Raw genomic sequence first — 23659 nt, forward strand, 5'->3', positions numbered from 1 at the left:
AGTTCTCAACTAATGAGCCCATACTTAAATGCAAACCAAAATATGCATTTATTAAACTGTGAAACACATACATAATTAACAAATACATAGGCACTTGCTTTTTTGAAACACATTTCCCTTATAAAATAAATTGATGATGTTTTGAAAAAAAAAAACATGAACATTCTTTAATGCTCCCTAAACTATCTGAAAGTCACCTGAAAAGTAAGTATGATGTTTGAGCACTAAGCAATAAGTTGTCTCTTCTGAGAGTGATACAGAAAAGTCAAAGCATGAAAACGGTACAGTTATATTGTTTTTGTTCACTGGAGCAAAAACTGTTCTTTCCCTGGTTTTTCAATGTGTTAAATGGTTCAAAAATATTTGGTCTGTAAATATCAAAAAACACATCTCACGGCACGATTTTTCTTCTTTTTTTTTTAATTGCAAAAGCACATAAATGTCAGCGTCCTAATCTCCCTGGCACACCAATATCAGTCGCAAATATTTTCTTCATTCAAAGAAGAGCAATTGAGTAGGTGTTCTTCGTATCCATCTCTATATTTTCATTGCATAAAGTGCAGTTGGGACTACTATATACGCCAATGCAATGTAGGTGCTTAGCAAGGCAATTGTGACAAGTTTCCAGCCAAAATGCCCTGTAGAAGAATATTCCTCATTGATCTGCAACAAAACTTTTATCACTCCAAATTTATCTGCCGCAAATATGGCCGCTTTAATCCATATTACACATGAAATATCTGTGTGTGTGCATATATATATATATATATATATATATATATATATATATATATATATATATATATATATATATATATATATATATATATATATATATATATATATACACACACACACATATGATGAATAACATATATAGTAAATGCATACACATTAAAAGTATTTAAATAGAGTGAAATCTGCTAAAATGTATAAATTTGCTTTTGATATATATATATATTTAAATATAAACTAATTATCTGCACCCTAAGTGTTATTACCTAGCCCCTTAACAAGTATTTGATCTTATTTTAAAAAAATATGAATAAATATTTAAAAAATATGCTGCAAGATGTAAAATTTTGAACACACAAAATCATTTCACATGCGATAGCATTTACTCATTTTTATTTCATAAACATTAATTAATTAAATTTCAAAACATGAGACTCATTTTATGTATACAAAATTTTCATTCAGTTTTCTGCAGTTGAAGCATGGCAAAAGAGTAATTTTTTTCTCCTTCAGTTCTTTCTGCCATTATTGAAAAACTGTGTGCAAAGGGGGAAGATAATCTGCAATGTACGTCACCCATCTTCTTACTTTCTGCTATGGGACCGAAATGTTGCAACTGCAACAGATCTGGGAGAGTTTGGAATTTTGAAAATAGTCTCTCTCCATTTCTTTTTTTTTTTAATTTCTTCATGAAATTTGGTGTTGTAGTTTTTCTTTGTGGTATTTTAAATCATTCTTTTCATTGATGTGAATGGTACTTCGCGGTTATTTGATTGAAAAATTTTGGTTCTCTTTTTTGCTAATTTTTCGGCACATTCATTTCTAGAGATTCCAACACAGGATGGAATCCATTGTAAGATGACATTCATTCCCTTTAAACTCATAAGTCGAAGATTTTGTCTGCATGATTCAATTCTTTTTGAATCTGCTATATTATGGGCTGCAACTGCTTGAATGGCCGAAAGGGAGTCAGAAAAAGCAGGCACGCCTGCTTTAGCTATTATTATTAGAATAAACTGATGGAATATTTTCTTTTCAAGATGTTCAATGGCACTTTTCTGTAGAATATCTTAATATACAGATGATGTAACTAGGAATGTCCATTCTCACTGACTGTGATGGCACCCCTCAATTTTACCAAGTCCCCTTTTCCCTCAAGAATTGCGACCCGCTAATAAAAAGACTTAAATTCTTATAAAGTAATTTCAGCAAACGTTTCTGTGGTATAATCTGCCTCATGATTCCCCCCCCCCTTCTGACACAAACATGAGAATCCTTGCTGTAGCTATATTATTAGAATAAATTGCTAAAATATTTATTCACCAAGATAGCCTATGGCTTTTCTCTGATGCAGATATTTATATAATAGGCTTTGCAGTCCCAACCCCCCCCCCCCCATAAAATGTTGAATTTAACGACTTAAATGTATCAATATATTCGAAATATCGATATTTTGAGAACAATATATCATGGTATTAAAATTCTGATATTACCGAGCCCTAGTCTAGACCTTTAGACAACCCATCTTTCCTTCCCTTTTTCAAATTTCGTTCACAGAATTAAAATTTGGAATAGTTCAAAATTTTGTTTTGAGTTTTCAATTTTGAAAAATTCTTCCCTTTAACATTCCTTCTCTTCCTAATATCATCAAAGATTGCCTAAAATAGCATTTTGAGAGCTTCAATAAAGAAAACTTTCCAGGGTGTAACCCCTGCACCCCCTATTAATGTGCAAAATTTACTTATAACGTAATGTTCACATTGCTCTTTTTTTTTTCCAGCAATCACAAATTGCTTATTGCTTTCACATGACCATTGAATGATGTCCGTCCTTTGATTTTATATTTCTATGCTTGTAATGTAGGCCTCCAGTGCCCCAGACTCGAATTATTTATAAACGACCTTCAAGACTTTACACAATCTTTTTTACACAAAAACAGTATCCAGCACATAGCACATAACATCCTGCATACAGCCACTGGCATTTATTTTAATTTTATCGGTTTGAATTCAAATTATAGTTGCAATACAAGTCAATAGTAGAAACAAGAAGCCCAACAAGTAGGATCTTATCGCAATAACTGATTGCAAAAGAACATAATCTAAGATTTCAAGATATCAAAATTCAAACTCTTTTATATATTTCTTCTTTTTTTCTTTTTTTTTTCATTTTGCACGTAGAAAAAGAATTAGCAATATGCATGTAACACATAGTATAATTATTTTAATTGAAGATTTTACACAGATAACACAAGTCTCCTAATTTGTGTGCTCACATTCCAGTAAGGACTTCTTAAACCAGACATTAGATAAGACAGCCAGCAGTCTCTCTCAGACCGCTGGCTGTCTTATGAACTGAGAATTAGCTCAATAACTTTTTAGCTAGTTTTGAAATCACCAGAACCAAATCTGTTAACCATTTTGAAAATTATTAGTTATATTTACATTAACTACCAAGTTACTTTGACACATTTATTGCGTTTGCTAAATTTTTTTAAAAAAAGAGCATGTATTTATTTATCTATTAGGGGGGGGGGCTTTATACATGCAGTTAAAAAGAGGCGCAACTTTTCACTTTTGCACGGAGTGGTTGAAATGCCAAATCTGGCCCTAAAACCAGATGGCGCACCCCCCATTATACGACAGATGTTCCCAGGTTCCTCAATAACAGTTTTCCCAGTCGCTAGATTTGACGAGGTTATTATGATGACAATCACCTTCTTTAGTTTCTACTGTACTCACAGGACCTAACTCAAAGCGATTTTTTTTTATGGCATTACATCAAAGATCATGACTTCGTGCCTCACGGTCCATGTCATGTGCAAGATGTACGCCAAAAAATCACAACCGCATTTTTTTAAGATTAATCGTCAACATGTTACAGCGAGTATGACAAGAATTAGACTTGAAACTTGATATGTGCCACAATACGAAAGGTCTACATATCGAAAATTTTGAAACAAAACTTGCACAGTTTCATTCTCCAGTAAAGTCAGCATTGTTGCTGTATTGGTAATACATTTGTTTCAAAAAGGATTCCATACCCCGCAGGGAAATTTGATATGGATATGTATATAATAGAGATAGACTAGGGTGCTGTGAAAAACTCTAATTCTTTAAAGGGTGCCATGAGTAAGAAAAATTTGAGAACCCCCGAGTTAGGCCTCAAGTTAAAATCTGTTTGATATTTTTATAGGAGACCAAAGTCTTTTAGATTAATCGTCAACATGTTACAGCGAGTATGACAAGAATTAGACTTGAAACTTGATATGTGCCACAATACGAAAGGTCTACATATCGAAAATTTTGAAACAAAACTTGTACAGTTTCATTCTCCAGTAAAGTCAGCATTGTTGCTGTATTGGTAATACATTTGTTTCAAAAAGGATTCCATACCCCGCAGGGAAATTTGATATGGATATGTATATAATAGAGATAGACTAGGGTGCTGTGAAAAACTCTAATTCTTTAAAGGGTGCCATGAGTAAGAAAAATTTGAGAACCCCCGAGTTAGGCCTCAAGTTAAAATCTGTTTGATATTTTTATAGGAGACCAAAGTCTTTTAGAACCAAAAATAATATTTTTTTCCTTAGCTGGTGAAAAACACACAAGACATTAGTTTTTGTAATTATCTATCTTCACCCATTTAATCTCCTTATTCTTCAAAAAGTATTTCCTAAGTTTTATACAACAGATTATAGCAAGTACAAATGTAAATATTAAAGAAAGAGTCAATTTTGTTGCTAAACACATTTCATTGGTTTAGTTTGGCGGAAAAGTAGGATTTTTATGTTTTGATTCCAAAGATTTGAATTTGGCACATTGTGGCACCAATTTTCCATCTCTGGATATTTTTAATCCACTAAAACTACACAAATGTTCTTTGTTTTCAATAAAATTCTAAAATCATAACCAGAACTAAATTTTACTTTGAGTTGTAAGGTATTAAAGTCACATTGGTTATTTTTCTGTAAAAAAGCAATATTTGCATTTTTTTTTTGCTTTTACACACATAAACACTTGCAAATCTAGATTAAAGGAAAATAATATTCTAAAGTATTTGTCTAATCTTTGAAAACAACTACTGAACACCCTAAAGGCAAAAATTTTAAATACCGTGAAGGATGCAAGAAGACTGGGTATTTCAAGGCATTGATTCTCAAAAGGCAAAATCTTATGATTGAAAATAATGAGAAAAGAGACTTAATTTAAAAATAGATATTACATAAGATAAATACGAAAAAAATAGGCTAAAAGGGGTCAACTTTCTTGATATTTTTTCATGATTTTTGTCTCAAATTCATATGTTTAAAACAATCGTTCAAAATCAACGTCTTTAAGGGACAAAATTAATCATTTTATACACAGCACTATAGAAAGGAAACAAATCATGGGAAAACACTAGAGAACTACCCAAAATGAACAAAAAGAGGAAAATTACAAAACAGTGGAAAATCACAGATCCAGAGATGAATCTCTCATGCCTGTTAGTAATAATTAATATAACTATTTATTCCTTTTTAGCTAAATTTCATACATTGTAAGACAGAATAGCACTCCATAGATGGGGAAAAAAAGATATATGTATTATTGTTCACAAATAATAGAAGAAATAACAAAAGCATAAAAAGTCATCTGTACTAATATATTGATTCAAGTAATAACACCATTGACATTTTTGGAAAAATACCAAACAAGATAAAGTGCATAAAACATAACTTTTACCAAGTATCTGGAAGCCCTGTAAGAACTTGGACCTTAACTCAAACTGCAGTTATAAAAAACGAAAAGATAAGAAAACCATGATAAAAGACAGAATTTGATTTTTCAAGCCCATATAATCATGTGAACAAGGACATAACAAAAGGAGAAAAAAAATCCATTACAGGTCTATTTATGAGACAGTATATTTCAAACATTTCTTTCTGAAAAAAAAATGCTTACGAGAAATCCTGGGCAGAATACTAATATCTGTATAAACTGGACAATTCTTTTTCGGCTTCAGAATCATTTCTGGCTTTGTAAAATCCATTTTTGAGCCGTCAGAAGATACTAGAAGATTATGCAGTAATTTACGACAAGTTCTTGAGCATGAAAAAGATGAGTTAATGATAGCAAAATTATCATGTGGCTAAAAAAGAACAAAAACAATTAGAACATATGCTAAAGAAAATATCAAAACTACTGAAACAGATTGTTTAACCATAATTAAAGTTTCAAGCACTTACATTTAAGCTTGCATGAAAGCATAAAACAAGATTATGCAAGAAAAGTAATTTTAACACGTTTGGCACGAATGCAGCAATCATGCATCAGCACTACATGCCCTTCAGAGCCTAACACTGCATTCTTGTGTTATGGCAAATTAAACACACTTGCAGGATCTGCTTTTGGAACGAAATATTTACTATCAGATGGCGTGCGTTAGTGGCTGGTGTTATATCACCTTTTCAAGTAAAAAAGTTTTAATCAAAAAATCTATTCATCATTTATTCATCGAACATTTTAATTTTTAGGTCTATTTAATTACAGATAAGAAAATTGAAAGATAATTTTTAAAAAGCTAGAGCAGTCCTGGTGCAGGATAAAAATTCGAGTTTCAGCTCCGGCTCAAGTTCCAAGGAAAACACAGCTACGATGTACTCTGCCTACGGTTCCTTGCCACCAAGGGATATCGATCAAGTCTGGGCTAAAGTATGGGTTTATTTATCTGTATGGAACATCCACTGTTCACGTTTTAAGGGTATGAATCCTACATAACAATTTAATTGTTTCGTCCTTACCAGGGTTGAGAGTAGTAAGAGAACAAAGAGGAAGACCCCCCCCCCCCCCAATTGTAAAATCATGCTGAAATGGGATAGTATTTATATTGCATCAAAATAGCCCCTTAAAGCCACAATTTTCAAAAGTTCAACAAAAAATGGTTAATTTACCAGTTTCAAAGGTAACACAAAAAAAAAATTCCATATTAATTATGTATGAAATAATTGGGTAGTAATTAATACATGCCACATATTGTTCTTAAAGCATAGCATTCATTTATCAAATTCCAGTTATAAAAAAAAGATCAGGAAAATGCAAATAGCTGTAGTTAGAAAATTAGTTGCATATCCAAGCATTTTCTGTTATAATTTTTTTAGCACATATTATAGGAGTGGGAGGCAAATTCAAGGAAAGGAATTTAAATCTTTTTTGTCAAGATATTTCACTATGGTTTTGTTATTATAGCTTTTCACTTCTTACTAACATCCCATTTGGTATAAATTTGCTGCATTACATTATTACTTGCAAGTTTATTTATTTCTATATAAGTTTGAACATTGAAAGAGAGGCAGCAATTTCTAAACCCCAAGTCCTCGAATAAAAGGTTGAGGGAGACCGAGATCAATCTTGGCTGCGTCACTCAATAATGTCAAGTTTTTCATATTTTTTAGAGATATATCTTTTTTTAATTGAAAACATTTGAATTTATGGTGTTCAAAATGAGAACGTAAATTTTAAAACTAGGTTCGTTTGCAAGGTTAAAAAAAATAGGACAGAGGGGAAAATCTAAAGTTTTCCTTGTGTGGTCGAACATACTTTTCATAGCAAGAATTGAAAATAAATAAATATACATATATATAAATGATTGGTTATCCTTTTTCAATGCATTCAAACTAAAAATTTGGTTTTGAAAACTAAAACTACATAATACTATTTCAGAATCAAATGAACTTGCAGTTGCCTCATTTAATCATGAAAATCCAAAAATTTTATCAGGCTGTAAAGACTAAACCATTTGAGAATCACCAGAAATATTTTGTACGCTTTATTAAACGCATTAAAAAAAAGAGCCCATGTCAAGTTCCTTAAAAATCCGAGACTGTGGGAGTCAGACCACATTTTTTTAAATTGACTTTCACATTTTTCTAAAATAAATTCAAGCAATAAAAATAGTTTTACAATAAGGAATAAAATAAGCAGATATAAGGTAGCATTGATAAAAACCTTCCAACATTAAAAATGATTGAAATATTTGCAAGACGCAAAAAGATTGAAATCTTAAATAAAGCATGCAATCTTCGGCAAAGCATGTGTTTCACGTTGTTGGTATGTTTCCCAAACGCGCACTTTTGGTAGATATCGAGGAGGATGAAGAATCCAGTAGAAAGAATAGGAAAATTGGGGACCAAAAATTTAGAAAAATCAGAACCTTTCTAGATTTTTAGGAAAAGTAGGAGCATTATGAGGACTCAAAGAGGCAAAAAAAAAGGAGGAAAGGTTTTAAAAACCAACAGAGAAAGCTGGGAAAATTTCATCCCTGCCATACACTGTTAGGGTGAAACAAAAAGGGAGACATTTTACTTGTCCCTACACTGTTCAAGTAGTATATTTTATGACATCAATCTACAGACTTGTCAAGCTTTTTCACATTTTTTACTTTGCAGTGTTTCTAATAAATGTCTCTAAAATACAATTATATCCAAAAATATGCTTTTTTATAATAACAATATGGTATGAAAATGAAACAGGTGGTTAAAGCCATAGCTAACACCAGCCAGCCATAGTGGCATTATGTGTTCGTCTTGTTTAACAAAAATAAATGGTCTTTCTATAAGAAGCGGGTAGATTTTGAAATGGGATAAAACAAGCTGTGAATGAGGTATTTAAAAAAAATTCTATTTGAAAGGCCCATATAGGGTAACGGCACCAGTCACAGACATGCTTAAGACATCGCTCTCAAGTTAACTCAATCTTCTGAGGCTTTTAATGTATTGACATTTTAAACTATTTTTCTCTCATGCAACAACACCTCATCTAACGTTAGCTGCTTCTGGATCCTCTGAATAAGGTAATTTTATTTTTATTTGCTCACTTTCAAAAAGAGATCCAACCCCTAGTAACAGACACCGAAAATCTGACGATACCCAGGAACAGACAAGCTGAAAGAATGAGTTACAGATCGGATGATGAAAGGATGATTAATGGAAAAAATTCCCCTCTTCTCTTCAAAATTTGCCAAAGTTTTTTTTTTTTTTAGATTGAAAGCCTTACTAAATTCAAATGAACATGAAACACCAGCTGACCTCGTGGTAGCTGTTCATTACCTTCCACCACTGCCTTGTAAATACCAACTGGCTCATCAAATTCACTCCTGATAACACTAGATGGCTTCACTGTATTCATGGGCCACAGCAACATCAGTTTTACCTGCCTAAAAAGGCTTAGGTTTATTATTTAAAACCAAACTTATGACTGTCTGTTATTCGATCCTTGTCTATTACTGGTGACCTTAACCTAAGCCATTTTGCATGGCATATTACATCGTTTAAATACCTACCACTGCTTATCCCGGAAGCGCAGATCCAAGTGGTTCATTTTTCAATGACTCTGCTGTGTAGATCTGGCTGAATTTGAGTGATGGCATGGGTTATTGTTGGCTTTTAGGGAATCGGTTGATTGCGGCTAGTTTGTATAGCCCTATGAATCCGGGAAACCACACAGTCTATCAGCCAAATAGCACGATCTTTGTGGCCAAGTCACGCCACCTCTGTGAGAGATAACCATATCCTCAAATTGTTCATGCAGAATGTGCCTCATGGCATAAGGAGTGGCGCGTAGCACCGTCCTGCTGAAACCACATGTTGTCTATGTCCATATTGATCAATTTGGATGAAAAAACAGCGTATGAGTAAATCATTTTCAAAAAAGTATGGCCCAATGGCAATTCCAGACCAAAATTCGCGCCAAACAGTAACTCTTTTAGGATTTATTGGCACCTGTTGAACCTCCTGTGGGTTGACATCGTCCCATATACGGCTGTGAAGAACTACCACATTTGCCGTAAAATAGGCTCAAGGGCATAACATCAGAATTAACACTCATTTTGATATTCAAGTTAAATCATTTGGACATGCATACAGCCTTTTTAAAGCAGCATATCAACAGATATTAGCTTATATGAAAGATTTGAGCATGAGAAATAAATCAAAATATCTAACAAACTTTAACGAATACATAATTCTAATATAATCTGACACTATAAAACATCATTTAAATAATTCAAAACACATGAAACAGTATGCTAATTACCTCTTGCTTTGAAATAGTGTGGGATTCTTTTAATGAATTCTGAGTCACATCATTTTCATTTGCAAGACGAGACTAAAAGAAACACAAAGAAAAAATGCATAAATAACACAAATGACTCTTTTGCCGAAAAACGTGCATTTCATAGGAGCCAAAACTTAGGTAACCTCAAGAAATATAATTTTACATGTATGGGTCATTCTTCAAAAAGTATAACTTTTCTATCACACTCCTTTTACAGTTAAACCTTTCAGGAACAATCCATTTAACAATGATTTTTAATTTCATCAAAAATATATCTATTTAACCTAATTTAACCTACCAACAATTTTTTAATAATAATTTTTATTTTAGTATATTTTTGGTTCACGACAATGTGAATTCTCACCTCCGTGGCATGCCACACACGTTGTCTGACTGTTTATAATGCTAAATAACTTGTTTAATTAAAAGTATATACTTATTTATTGATTAATCGTTTCACAAGTGTCTCAAATACTAATTGTTTAAGTATATTTAATATTGTGTTTTAGTTCGTTTTAGTAGGACAAGAAGTCATGTCACATGATAAATTCTCACCTCCGTTACCTAAACACAAAATGCCATTCCTCATTAACACATGGCAGTAATGACATCAAATTTTATTTTGCATGATACAAGGGAGCCCCTTTGTTTATTTTCAGCCATAGTTAAAGTTGCGAGATTTTTGTCATAAAACAGAAAGATAGATATTGCTTCAAAAACTTAGTATGGTTATGCTGACTTCTCACCTACGGTGAACTTGAATTTCAGGGATGTAAATTAATGTAAAAAAAAAAAAGTGAACATGTTTTCATATGCTTAACATGTGCTCGCGATGAGTTAACTTACCCCACCATCTTTTAGGAATTCATAGACAATTAAATATTTAATTTGCAATTACAAATATTTCAATCAGTCTGATTTAAAAAAAGCCTATAGCATTCCTTAATAAATGGACTATTCAACACAAAAATAATTTTTCAATTCGAATCTGTAGTTCCTGGGATTAGTGCCGTTCAAACAAACAAACTTTTCAGCTTCATATTATTAAGTACAGATGACAGATTTTGGATTTTTTTCTTTTTTTCCCAAACTTTTTATACCTTAACTCTGTATCTTCAGGGGTCTGTCCAGGATTTTTCACAGGGTCCGTTTTTTGTGAAAAATCAAATAATTTTGTGAAAAATGAATTAATTTTGTGAAAAATCAAATAATTTCGCAAAAAAAAAAAAAAAATTTGTTAAAACGAAATTTTAGAATTTAAAGATGGCACAAACTGCATCAATTAAACTTAAAGTTGAGTGTTTTACTCTTCTATGTAGAGAAAATCATTCTGGAGTGTTTTCTGATATTTTGTGGGGGGGGGGGGGGAGCATCGCTCTCTCAAGTATCAATATTTATCTACCATTCTACATTATGTTAAATTATACTAGAAATATTTCTGTACAGTATTTAAAATAATTGTAACAAAAAATAAATAAATAAAATAAATTTCAGAATAGGGTTCAGCATTAAACTTTTTGATCCAAGACACTCTTAAAAAACACAGAATTAAAACTTATAAATTCCGTGATTTTAACAAAAATAAAAAGGTATTTTAATTGTTTACCTCTTAACAAAGCGTAATATACATCAAAATTCGAAAAATCGGATTCACATAGCGGATGCAAAGAGATCGCAATTCTTAAAGTGAAGGCATCAAAAGTATAAAAACGGCTTGTAAAAGAAATATTTTTGATAAAATTATTTTAAAATTGCATTTTAGAGTCCTATGATAAACATTTCATTAATATCTGTGGACACAGTTGACGCAAAAAAAATAAATAAATAAAATAAAATAAATAAATAAATAAATAAAATAAAATAAACCATCTATCCATCATTTAAATTTTTGACTCATAACAGAAAATGGAATTTTGCTTTAAAAACTTGAAATGAGAGTTCCAACAGAAATAAAGAGACTTTACATTTATTTGCATCCTAATTAAGGGAAGTTAGCTTGAAAAAAGAACAAAATATGATTCTCATATCGGATGTTATAAGATTGCATTTTTCAAAATGTAGACATCTAAAGAAAAAAAACGGTAATTAAAAGAGTTTATTTAAAGTCGAAAAATCAAAACCCATATAATTTTCTCCCAAAATAACAATTAAACATCGCACCGCACCGTAAAAACACAAATATTGACAAGCTGGTGAAATAATGAGAATATTTTCTAATCAAGGTCATTATAAAGGTTCAACGCCAGACGCTAAGTGGTGATAATTTTGAAGTTGGTAACCCTATCTCAAGATATCATATCTTTTCCCCACCCTTACTATCCCTTTGAAGTTCTAAGTTCATTTCGCAGATATATATTATTATTGTTTATTAAATCATGAGCGGGGAGAAAAGTGCTTGCCAATGCTTTTTCAGAAAAGTTTACAACAACACCGCTGCTAATTAGCTGTGATGAAACAAACAACCATTATATTTTTTTGACAGTAGAAATCATTTATCCCTTGCAGGAGCATTGCAAGAGTGCCTATTTTTTTTTTCCCCAAAATAAGCCAATTTTGTATAAGCTGATCCCTCTAATTTGACTTCAAAAAAGGCTCCAAAAATTATCGGTTTATACACAGAAATATGCGTTATTTTGCTTTCAGATTTGTTCTTTCAATAAACAATTTGTGAAAGATCCGATCTTGTTTATCAGAATTTTGTGAAGAGTCCGTTTTGTTTGATCGGGATTTTGTGAAAGATCTGTTTTGTTTGATCGGGATTTTGTGAAAGGTCCGGTTTGGTTGATCGGATTTTGTGAAGGGTCCGTTAACGGACCCAAATATCCTCTGGACAGACCCCTGATCTTATTCAACCAATTTTGGAAGTATGCATCTAGGACTAACAGCTGTGAAAATAGAAATCTTGCGGATTAAACGACATACTGTATGTATACATATATATGTATATAAATATATATATGCAGTAAAACCTGTGAAGTTGACTACCCGTGAAAGTTGATCGCTTTTTTCAGGCACGGAATTAGCATTTATCATATAAATCAACCTTTGTAAGTTGACGACCTGTTTAAGTTAACCACTAAAGTAGTGCATCGCAAGTGGTCAACTTACACAGGTTTCACTGTATATATATATATATATATATATATATATATATATATATATATATATATATATATATATATATTTACATAAATATATACCGGTAATTTACTGTATATATATATATATATATATATATATATATATATATATATATATATATATATATATATATATATATACAGTAAATTACCGATTATCCACGAGTCAATCAACAACCAGAAACATGTATTTTCGCAGCAGAAATCAAATACCAATAGCTTTTTTTTTTCTTTTTCGTCAAAAATTGTAAATTTAGACTCGGTTGTTTTTGTTTTACTTATGTATTTGATAATTTATTTAGCTATTGCAATTTCTTTATTGTACATACATTTGTTCTTTATTGATGTTACGTTCTGTTGTGCATAAATACAAAACGTTTTTACTGTAATGTAAATAGAACTGTAACTGCTTGTATTATGCATCAATATATACAGCCAAGTTTTTGAGGAAGAAAAATTTTTACCTGATTAGGCCCTCATTTTAGCCTTTTTGCGGCTTATCCGCGATTTTTATTATCCACAACACATGTGCCACCCAATGCCGCGGATAATCGGGAGTTTACTGCCCATATATATGTGTATATATATATATATAGTGAAACTGCTATGAGCGACCAGCTCTATATAGCAACCACTTCCATTAAGGACCAATTTTCTTAAGTGCCGATTTTCCCCCCTATTCTTATAAGGTAAAAAAATTCTCTGAAAGAGACCATCTAAATCTGTCCTAACGACCGGCAAATTGCAAAACTCAGCACGAAACATATAAGGAATTTTTGGTAAGAGAAAAGCAAAAGAGAGAACAAAAGGAAAGTAGTGAAATATTTTAGTATGGGTTATATTTTTCTAGACGTTTCAAATGGATTCTTTTTGTGCCCTTTGTTTAGAGTCTCAAGAATTTTACAGAAAGGAGTGAGTAGTTTTTCACAACCTTAAGAAGCTAAAGTGACATTTGCATATTTTGCAACAGGTCAGGAGCATGTCCCTTACTGTTGGACCTTGATAAGGACAAGGTGTTTTTCAAAAGATAGTTCTTAGAATATAGTTGTTGCTCACAAATAGAACAGAGTCATTCCTTGGTCATTTCAGTGGTCAGAATCTCTCATCAACTCATCTCGACAGGTGATAAATAGATAGGCTGATGCTGCAATAACAATAACATCGCGCTAACAGTAACAATATTAATATTAAACTTTTACTGCTAAAAACTGAACTCAAAACAAAAGTTTTTTTCAGACCACACAAAGAATTGGAAGCAGACAAATCGCTGCTCACATTTTAAAGCGAATCAGTTACTAAATAGAAAAATAATGTAAGTATATTTTAGAGAAAAAAATTTCAGTTTCTCTATATAAATATATCCTTATCATAAAGTTTTTTATATGCAGCAAGAAGAACATAAATAATTTCTGGTGTTGAAATTAATGTTTTTTGCATTTTCAAAAACAAACTCTAAGAACAACCAACCTCCATAAATAACCACTTTTTCCTGGAATGGAGAGTGGTTGCGAAAGAGAAGTTTCACTGAATATACTATATATATATATAATAAATACATATACATATTAAAATTGATAATAGACCAAATCAATAGCTATCAGATGCACACAAGCAGCTAAACTAAAAAGCCAAGTAAATAGTGTGCGCAATACAATTGCATGAATGCATGGGTGGATCCAGGGAGGGGGCCATGTCCCCCCCCCGCCCCCGAGAAAATTTCAAGAATAGTTAAATCCCGTTTTTTGAGCAAAAATGCAAAAAAAATTTCCCATATAATAGAGGTGCTCACCCCCTAAGGGCAAGGGTGCACCCCCTTAATATTGCACAGACCCCCAAGCAAGAGCTTGCCCCCCAAATGAGAAAAATACCCCTTAAAACCCCCTAAAAATTTTAATGGTGCAGTGTGTACCATGACCCTTCCCCCCCCCCCAGGTGGGCACTCCTGCTTATAATACATACACAGTCTAACAATAAGGAAAACAATGAGAGGGGACCATGGCCACCCTAAGAAACTTTCAAAAATAGTCCAAAATCTTTTTTAGAGCAAAATATTAAAAAAAAATCCTTATTATTCCTCGAAGTCCAACAAGAATATAAAAACAATGCCGGGGAGCCATAAAACCACTGTGGAAGATTCAAGTATAGTTTTTGAAACTCTCTTCCCTAGCTTAAATTGAAAACAAACTTCATTGTAATTCATGTGAAGTCTAACAAGAATGGAAACAATCCCAGAGGAAGGGCATGGCCACTCCACGAAAATTTCAAAACTATCAAGTGTATATCAAATATTTGGGTTCATTTAGCATAAATGGTTTGTCTTGTTAGATGTGTTTACTTCCACCATGCGGGAAAGAAAAAGGGATACAGTAAAACCTGTAAAGTTGACCACCTTTGTAAGTTGACCACCTGTCTATGTTGATCGCTTTTGTCAGGAACGGAATTAGTCCTATCTTTTATAATGAAGGGAAACCTCTGTAACTTGACCACATTTCTATCTTGACCACCTGTCTATCTTGACCACCTGTCTATCTTGACCACTAATGTACCCCAAATTTGGTTTGGAGTATTGTAAAAAACCATTTTTAAGTTGACCACTTGGTTTATTTTTAAAAACTCAATTTAGCAAATTATTTTATTTTATTATTTTTTTTACAGCTTTCCAAGAATATTTTTGATGCCAGACCAACATTTTACCAACTAAATAAAACAGTAGCATAACTAAACCTCCTTGTAAGTTTAACCAGATTGGAAAACTACTAAGAACCCTTTTATTCTCCAAACTTGTTTTTCTTTTGTTGTTCTATTTAAGATTACCTTTTGTACTCTCTGTTCAATGAAAACATGTGTCAGTAGAAAAGTACAAAGTATTTTTTTCCAGTTGCAATATTTTGTGGCAACACTGGAATTGTGTTATAGTAAAAGTTACTTGCATAGCAGTATTTCTGGTGCAAGGGATTAAGAAATAGGACATTTTCATTTCCAACTGCCTTTTAGAACTATGAGAGTCCAGCTTGTTGCTCTTTGTGTTTTACATAAAATGGCTTCAAAAAGAAAGTTAGTTGAACTTGAGATTGATAAAAAGTATGAAATATTAAAATTAATTGGAAAGGGAGGAACCCAGAGAAAATTAGCTAACATACGTGGAATTTCCAAAACCAGTGTCTAATAAGTGCGCCAAACTTCAATAAGGAGTTATTTTGTTGAAATGTAGATCATCATGGTAATAAATGTATTAAATGTATATGAGAAAAAAAATAAGCGAAAAATTTGTTATTTTTGATTAGCTATGAAATTTTAGGAACTATTAATCTCCAATAACTTTTTATAAACAATGATTTTTTTTTTTTTTTTTTGATCAATTTACTGAAATTTTAAATTTACATGACACATTATACGCCACTCTGAGAGAATAACCTCAAAAAATATTTGAATAACGTTTTAAATTATTGTTTCAAAGTAATGTTAAACAATGAAAGTGAGTTGAACGGAAAGAGTAAGTGTCAATTAGTCAAAAAATGAATACATGGTGCAAGAAATGACAAGAAAAAAAATCATCACCACCTTTATAAGTTGACCACCTGTCTAAGTTGACCACCAAAGTACTGCACCGCAAGTGGTCAACTTACACAGGTTTCACTGTATGTGTTAGTAAGTATCCGAAAGATTTATGACCGCAATGTCTCCCACAAAGCGAGCAAGAATAGCCAAATGGTTTAAAATAGTTCAATTTTGAAAAAATTTTAGGAGTGGACGTCAGAATCTTTTTAACCCCTAACCTTACCAAAGATAAGTCTAGAATGCGTTTTTAAGTCAATAAATTAGTAAAATTTCCTGGGATGAGCCTTTTAATCTCTCCTCCCCTTAACATCACCAAAAATAGTCTAAAACAGTTTTTAGAGCTACAATTTCGGGGGAAGCGCTCCAAACCTCTTCTCCCTTACCATTACAAAAACAATTAGAATGCATTTTAAGACTGCAAATTAAAAAACTTTCTTGGTGTGGGCCCTTGAATTTCTCATCCACGTATCATTACGAAAAGATCGTATTAAACTACGTTTAAGGGGTGGTTTAAAAATACATGTGTGAAAAAAAGTTTTTCTTAGATAACAGGACGCTCCTCAATATTTTTTAGAGTTGTGGATAGTAGCAAAAACAATGCTACATATTATAATATACACTAGTAATAGGTATATACATTGCATTGAAATAATTATTTACCAGAAAACAGATGGGGAATTAAATGTTTCTAAACTTGTAGCATTTTCTGTACTACGGCTAATGTTAAATTAAGGGGTCATTGAGGACCCTCTTAAAATTTGAGTAAGAAGCTAAAACTTTTACAGCATAATACTATTAGTAAGCAAAAAATATAGGGGGTGTCCGGACATTAGCAGGAAAAAAATTTTTTTGAACCACCCTACTATGTTTTTGGCTCCAGAATTGCAAAAAAAAATCCGCCGGAGAAACCTCAAACTTCTTTCTTCTTAACATTATTATTGATGATAATGTTTGTGTTTTTAAGGTTTCAATTTTGAAAAATAGACGAGGAGGAGGTCGCACCTGAGCCCTTAATATTGCAAAAGATAGTTAAAATGCATTTATAAGATTAGAAATCAGAAAAATCGTCTAAAACTGCATTCTTATAGCTACAATTTCAAAAAACAGACAGGGGAACACCACCGAGCCTCTTCTCCTCTAACAATACCAAAGATTGTCTATAATGCATTCAGCCTACAAATTCGAAAATTTTCTAGGGAATTTTTTTCCCAGACCCCCTTTACTTCAGGGTTAATAATATATTTACGGTTGGTTCATTTCGGCTTCCTGTTAAATCAGAAGTCCTATACAGTCGCCTCAGAAACAAACAGTACTGATTACAGGAATATCACTTGGAGGCAACGATATAGGCGCACGTTTGTTCAGAAAAGAGGAAAATTATTGGGAAGGTTACAGCCCTTATGTCTTAACTTGAATCGCCTAGTGAAAATTCCTTAAAAAATGCTCTAGTTAAAAAGGTGGGCTTCATTGATCTTTGTAAAATTCAAAAATTTTCCAAAGCATCGTATTTTTCCAAACGGACCCCTCCAAGAATTCTGTCTGGATCCGCCCCTGCATGAATGTGACAAATTTACGCATATATTAGCACTTAATTCCTGGAAGTTTTATCTTTTATGTATTTTACTAAGGAACCATTATGAATCATAATATAAACTGCTTTTGTTAAAAGGGCAGTAAGTCAACACTGTTTGCAAGTTGACATACACCTTTCAACAAAAACTGATTCATATGAAGTATTAACTTTCTAAAAAAGGTTTTTGTACTTAAAGAAAGCCCTTGCAGATTAATCATGAAGTTCACAAAAAACTGCAATATGGTGACCTAAACCATAACAGAAGTCCCTCTCTGTTTCACTCTTGGCAATAAGCAATCTGTATTATAGGTATAGGATGGCCTAACCAGCAGACTTAATCAGTACCGTAAACTGGGGTGACATTGCCCAGTTTTCAAGCTTAAAGTCTTTTTTTTTTTTTTTTTTTTTTTTTTTTTTTGTACTTACTGTAAGAATATTTGAATAATGAAAGTTTGTGGTTTGGGGGAAGGCAAAATAAATTGAGATCGCAAGTGCAATTAACTTTTGACTCACTCGATATATTTTTTTTAATGAAAAACTGGGTGAGTAAAGTCAACTTGCTAAAAGGGATTGCCCACCCATACTTTTTATAGGAAAACGCCTTCAAATATTTTGATGGACAAAGTCAACTTTATCAGGGGTGAACAAAACCACACTGTCTACTAATCAAAAATATTTATTAAGCAAAAGAGTGCAGGTAGTGAATATAAGAATTGAAGTGTACAGGAAAATCAGGGGGGAAAAAGAGAAATGTTTTATACACAACAAATCAAGGTACCACCAGCAATAGTAGCTAAATACAACCAGCAAAAGTATTAGCAAAGATTAGAGAGAGATATTCCCTTTGGAGCTATTCATACTGCTTTCAGGATACTTCACTCCTCATCGAAATATTATTAATTTGGAACCCAAGTCTTCACTAAGATCAGTTTCATTGTAGCTCAAGGTGTTTTCGGGTGGAACGGTACACAAGGATTCATACTTAGATTCTAAAAATTGTTAAAATTTCACCCCGTTTTATAGTACATTTTTATATGACTGAAATGTCGTTTCAGTTTTTAAAAAAAAAACTTGTATAAAATTTAATTAACCTGTACCTAATAAGCAGTAAGTTACTGCTCATAAACCAGGGCTAAGGCACAAGTATATACATTATCATTGTTTCAATTTATGAATCATGTTTTGCATCTTTACAGACCAATACTTTATATAAAATTTAGGTTTTTTATCATAATCTCATAACTTGGTTAAATTTTAACAAAACCTTGAATTTTCTCTTTTCCGAACGTCCTGTTGATTTGCCTGATGTTGCCGTATCCCCACTTTCTGCATCGTCATCCTCATTATCAATTTCCATTTTTTTGCCTGAAAAAACAAAAAAAAAAAGTCAACACAATACAATAGAACATGCTGTACAATATAACATGTGATAAAAACATACAATTCAATAAAAAAAAATTACTTCTTTTTCCTGCTAGAGATTGCAAATTCGAATGGAACTGCATTGTTTCTTTGTGAAGAGCATCAACTCGACAAATATATATGCTTGTGCTAGCAGCTAATGACATACTGGCTTCTTGCAAGTCCTTTCTCAGAAGATGTCCGGTGGTGGAAAGATTACGCATGATGTCAATTAAATGCAGACCAAAAGCATTTTTTGCATTGATTTTCTGTTGAGGAACTTTTATATTTAATAACAATAACACAAAAGCAAGCAATTAAAATACTTAGATTCTAAAAATTGTTAAAATTTTAGAGTATGTAACACAAATATATCTGTATAAAATAAAATAAGTCATAATAGTCCCAGTTTAAAGAGAACATGTTGACATCTGAGCACTTTGGAAACATCAAATCATTAAGAGTAAAGTAATTCTACAAATAATGGATATTTTGAAGACACATAAATATTTTACAACTTCCAAATTAGAAAAAATATGTTTACATGCAAAAAACTTTTACTTTTGAATAATGGAAGGTGTTAATGTTCTATATCAGCTCATTTCTACTTTATTTTCCCCGGGATACACTTTTGATGATTTGAAGATTTTGCAGCTCACTAACAGTATTTGAAAAAAGTAGCATACTATAATAATTTTTAAATGTCTTGCCAACAAAACCAGTTTTAGTTAAGTTTGATCACAAACATTGCAAAATTAAATGTACGAAAACAAGTAGTCAGTCTGCGTATAATAATCTACGATAAAAGACATGACTGACTTAATTAAAATAACATTATTTCATATTTGATGAAATGACCATGAAAGGAACATGACTTCTCATATAAAGATCTCTATAATAGGTCTGAACAGAGGCACAAGGATTTTTCCACTCTGTGAATTTCGAATATTTAATATTTATCTGAATTAATAAAAGCTGTTGACTTTCAAGTAAAAAAAAGAGAGAGAGAGAGAACAAAATGCAGACTCTCTTTCAGAAATACAAGAATATTCTCCCTCCACTGACCATGTAAAGACCAAATGTTTAATCATGCATAAAATACATTTCAAATTTGTGCACAATGGGTACTTTAAGTGGCTATAGTTTCTTTTACAGTTCATTTACTTGCAATTCTTGATTTATTGATAAACTACTCTCCCCTATCATATGATATCTATTTTAGTGTATGCATAACACAGCCAGTTCGAATTTTCACATAAAATCATTGCTTACACCAAACTTGAAGAGAAGTATGTTTCATCTATATAATTATTACAACATTACTGTAAAAGTCGGACTGTTTGGATTGCTTTAAAAGTTATGCATTTTATATTACACATTTACTGTGTTATTTGGGAAGGAAATTGTAATAAAATTTCAAATATAGGAATTTATTCGGATTTTATTATTGATTTAATTAGTACAGAAACCATTTGATATAACAACTGAAAAAGGCAAGTCCAAATGGAGTCATTATAATGAGAGTAACAGGGCCAGATTTACCTAAAAGCTAAACAAGCTATAGATACGGACCCCCCCCCCCTTTGTTTAGGCCCTCAACTCCCAAAAAACTGTTAATTTGTTCCTAAAAAAAAAACGTACTTGAAAAACTATTTTTTATTTTCAAAACTTGAAAATTTAGAAAAGTGTGGCTACAAACTTTTGATTTTAACATTTCTAATAAATAGGAAAGGGGAGAGGGAAAGAATGAGACAATATGATAAATTCAGCTCCTTGCTGCATCCTGCATCAAGAATGGAAAAATCATGGTTTTCATGTTTCTGTAACATAAGGGAGAGTGTTGTACCTTGGAACACTTTTCATATTTTAATTTTTAACGTCAACTATTTAAATCAAATTTTAAATCTAAAAGTCACATTAAAATACCCCAACATAGTTCAATTTAATGTATTTTTTTTTAAATTCAGACAGTTTGAAAATAAAATATTGCCAGCCATTCTCAAGGTAAGAGTTCCAAGCTGCCCCAAAGTACAACATCCTATTGTTACTTAGGACACATCCTGTTGTACTATGGAAAATTCTTTATTATTTAGGAAAGACATATAGTCGCCTCAGAGCAACAGTAAGATATCTAATCCGAGAAATAATACAAAGATATCTTATTGTTTTGCCTCAGAGCAACAGTAAGATATCTTTGTATTATTTCTGGGATTAGATATCTTACTGAGTTTGATGTGTTTTTGTGCAAAATTAGTAAGAGTATATCATCGCCTCAGAGCAACAGTAAGATATCTTTGTATTATTTCTGGGATCAGATATCTTACTGTTGCTCTGAGGCGATGATATACTCTAACTAATTTTGCTCAAAAACACATTTTAAAAAATATTTTTTCATAATAATGGATTAATTCAAGAATAATGAATTACGAATAATAAATTATTATCTAACAATAAATGTGTTTAAAAGACTACATAAGATTAGAACATTCCATGTTCCTAACATATCTTAATTATTAAGATCAATGCATATGTTGTATCTAAGAACGTGTCCTAAGGTACAATATGTTTGGATGTCCCAAGGTACAATCACCATGTGGTTTAAGAAAAACCAAAATGGTGGTCAATCTAGATGCACTATCATTATTTTCTCATAACCAAAATATTTAAAGTAAGGTCGAGTCCCACTACAATATGAATTTTTCACAAGTAATTAATTTCAGAGCTAACTCCAATTCCTCGTCGACAACTTGAAATTTATTGCAAGGAAGTATCGGCTTTGTTATTGGCTACTAAATATTGATTGCATGAATGTTATTACATCCCATTAGCATCACTGACAGCGAACGTTCTCACACTAAACTAGTCAACGCATCGTGTTGTTAGTGCATCAAATAACTGTTCAGGATCATTCATTATTTATTTTATTTTATTTATTAATTTTTTCATTCTAATTATTATAGTTGATGAAATATAATGACACATTTGTGCGGTTTCATTCAAAGTTTGAAGAGGGGAAGAAAAAGGGAGTTTCTGCCCCCCCCCCCCAAAAAAAAAAAGGTTAAGATTCTCGATATGCTTTAACTACAAAACCTCGATGGTAGTAGGACAATAATTATGAGTGAAGCTTCCATACGTACAATTAAAAGTCAGAAAAAAAAAACATATAAGTTCAGAACTTAGTTTCAATACTGAAGAATGCAGTGTAGAGTCTAAGCAAAGTAAATAAGTATTATGAAAATGGAAGCTGCTCTTGTACTGTGGATTAAAGCAAGGCCGTGTTCAGAAAAAAATGTTGGGAGGGGCCCGGTTTCGCACATTGCCCTACAGTATAAAAATTGTATAAAATGGTTTAAAAGAAATGGTGCAGAGATTCATAAAATAAGAATGAAAGAGTAATGTTCTGACCATTTGGACACTTCATACTTTATTTTCTTGATAAAAGACGAAATTGAAGAACTTTTCAAGGAATTTCAAAAACTTAAATAATTTTTAAAGGCTCTAGAAAAGTTGAAATTATTTAAAGCACTTTATTTGCACTTTTTGGCAGTTGATTGTACAGTCTTACAATATAATTATAATTTTGTAAGACACACTCGTTTTAAGTTAAAAATAAATGTAACACAATATTTCTCAAAGCATACATTTTTTTTTTTTCAATCACAAGTAGTGCAGAAAATGAAATAGAGTAGAGTAAGTGTTATTTATTTTCTCATGCTTAAGATATTAACAGTATGCAGTAGAAGTAAGATAAAAACAAGCAATAACAAAAGAATTTCCAAAATACTGAATTCGTTATTAAATAAATGGCAAGACATGGAACATATCGGTCACAAAAATTTATCTTGAAAAATGTGCTACAAAAACACGAGAATCATGAGTTTTGCATTTTTTACTCAGGATGTATCAAGGAGCTAAATTTGGTACATCTTGGTAACCAGATACTAGCCTAACTGGAAACTAGGGGCCCGGCCCTTAGGGAGTCCCTGTCTCGAAATCGGTGCAGTGTAAGTTTTCTAAGAGTTTTAGGGGGAGGAGGGCAGGGGCATGCAAAGGGGGGAGAAGGGACATCTGTTGGCTCGGCCAGAGCCTGAAGGGGGCAGAATCTTTTCAAAACTAGGGTTGAAAATAGAGGCAAACAATATGGAGGGGGCACAAAAAAG

At 32.1% G+C, this 23659-nt stretch overlaps 1 long non-coding RNA gene across 1 annotated transcript; it reads right to left on the reverse strand.

Annotated features, from left to right (window-relative positions):
- Positions 1-5747: 5747 nt before the first annotated feature.
- Positions 5748-19454, reverse strand: LOC129219444 (uncharacterized). The gene is made up of 3 exons (XR_008580418.1): positions 19363-19454; positions 9807-9878; positions 5748-5865 (listed from the first exon to the last, which is right to left on the reverse strand). It is a non-coding gene; the product is annotated as an uncharacterized LOC129219444 (long non-coding RNA).
- Positions 19455-23659: the final 4205 nt, after the last annotated feature.

Source organism: Uloborus diversus, chromosome 3 (genome assembly GCF_026930045.1).
Source record: "Uloborus diversus isolate 005 chromosome 3, Udiv.v.3.1, whole genome shotgun sequence".
NCBI lineage: Eukaryota > Metazoa > Arthropoda > Arachnida > Araneae > Uloboridae > Uloborus > Uloborus diversus.